Source organism: Mirounga leonina, unplaced genomic scaffold (genome assembly GCF_011800145.1).
Source record: "Mirounga leonina isolate KUSES-001 unplaced genomic scaffold, KU_Mleo_1.0 Mir_168, whole genome shotgun sequence".
NCBI lineage: Eukaryota > Metazoa > Chordata > Mammalia > Carnivora > Phocidae > Mirounga > Mirounga leonina.
In genome coordinates, this window is record NW_023270426.1 from 60,450,177 (window position 1) to 60,452,444 (window position 2,268).

Sequence of the window (2,268 nt, forward strand, 5' to 3'; positions counted from 1 at the left end):
ATACAGCTGATATACCTATTCTAACAAAGGAGGGAGGAGGAGGAAAATGCACAAGAAACAGTCAGAAGAGGAACAGGGCAGAACAAAGCCCGCTCTGTCAAAGGAAGAGCTAAAAGACAGTTACATAAAAATTGATGTGAACTTTCAGACTGGCTAACACAACAGCAATCCATGAGTAGATGGTATTCTCTGGTTTTATTTTTGTTTATCCATTTCATTGGGAGCAAGGACAAAAATGTAAAATCTACACCTTGCTGATCAAAACTGCTGAAAAAGAGGGCTCTGCTTTTTTTAAAAAAATTACAAAGACATTTTTTCCAACTTAATTTTTGGGAAAGGTGTAATATTTGTATCCCTACTCAGATGCTTTCATAAAATACAGATATACAGACAATTGATGAACATAAATTACTAGGCTGGTCACATCTAAATGAAAAAAAGAATGGGGACTCTCAGTTTTCAGCTTCTGCAAGAACCTGTGTGAGTGAAAATGCAGGAGTGGGCCACTTATGTGAGAGCAGAGGGAGTTTGAGTTGTGGAAGACCGATATCGTTGTCAAGAACCAGGCCTGAAGGCCCACCTATAAGGGTTATAAATGTGAATTCATAGTGTAAAATTCTGAGCATTTTCACCTGGGTCAGAAAGAGTAAAAACTGGTTTGATGATACCTATTTGCCCACTGTAAATTCTCAAAAGCAAAGCTCAGAGTCCCATAGTTTCTTCTTATACTTGATTTACACCGAAAAAAATCCCATAGATGATACCATGACCTCATCAATACCCATACACCGTATGTAATACAAATGGAGGTGTTACAGTTAAAAAGAGTAGAGGTGACAGATGCCTGGGGAATGGAGTTCATTGCTGCCAACTGGAGTCAGGGAATCAGCCTCAGTCTCATCACCCTTCTTGAGGTTCACTTCCTTGGGGACAGGAAGTCTTCCCTTAGGAAGCCTTCCCTCCATTTCCTTATTTGGAAATGGTTCTTGACTGACCCAGAGAGTTCTGGGTAATAAACCATTTTGAGAATCATAACATTCTTGGCTTTGCATCTTCCCTCTCTTAAGTCCAGGGAGACCAATAGACAAAAGCTCTGCTCCCTCTTCACTCTCTTCTCTTTACACCTGAAACACAAATGTGGATGAAAAAGGGCATTATACTAGAAAGGCAGCTGGTGGGGAGGGAGGCACATGACTTTTTCCCTATGTTTCTACATATAAGTTTAAAAACACTTACATCTTAAAGAAGATATTACTTGAGGGATGGTTTATACACAGTGTAGTTTCAAGTGGTTAAGCTCATGGCTTGTCCAATATGCTTCTACACATAAATTTACCAACACTTATATCTTGATGAAAGGAAATATTACTGGAAAGATGCATTATACACACTGTTGTTTCAAAAAAAAAATCAAGATGACAGTAAAGCTATATTTTTTTCTGGCGTCTCTAGGGGAGAATCCATTTCCTTGCTCTTTCCAGCTTTTAGAGGCTCCCCATAATCCTTGGCTCATGGGTCTCTTCCTCCATCTTCAGAATCAGCAATGTTGTGTTGAGTCCTCATGTTGCTATCCTTCTGGTTCTCCCTCTTCTATCTTCTCCGACTTTTAAGGACCTTGTAGATAACATTGGGTTCATCTGAAAAATCCAGGTACTGTCTGTATTTTAAGGTCACTAAATTAGCAGTCTTAATTTCATTGGTGACCCCAATTCCTATCTTCCATGTAACCTAATGTATTTACAGGCTTCGGGAGTTAGTACACATCTTTACGGGTCCATTGTTCTGCCTGTCACACTGAGAAAACATACTTTGGGTGATTTCAATCCTTAAAAATTTTTGAGATTTGTTTTATGGCCAGAAATATGGTGGATCTTGTTGAGTGCTCCATGTGTACTTGAAAAGAATGTGTTTTCTGTTTTATTGAGCTGGAGGATCAATTAGATCAAGTAGAATATATCCTTACTGACTTTTCTATTTGTTAATTACCAAGAGAGGAGTGTTGACATTTCCAACTGAAATTGAGAATTCTCTATTTCCACTTTTAGTTAAACCAGCTTTTGCTTCATATACTTTGAAACTCCATTTTTAGGTACATAGGTATTTAGGATTATCATGTTCTCTTGGTGAATTAACCATTTTGCCATTATGAAATATTCTTCTTTATATCTGGTAGTATATCTTGTTCTGAAAACTACTTTGTTTGGAAATAAGCTCTAGCTTTCTTATGATTGGTTTCCATCATGTTATTTTATCTGTGTCATTATATTT

The 2,268-nt window shown here is 37.7% G+C and overlaps 1 pseudogene; it reads right to left on the minus strand.

Moving 5' to 3' along the window:
- Window positions 1-818: 818 nt before the first annotated feature.
- Window positions 819-1,021, minus strand: LOC118016501 (annotated as a pseudogene).
- Window positions 1,022-2,268: the final 1,247 nt, after the last annotated feature.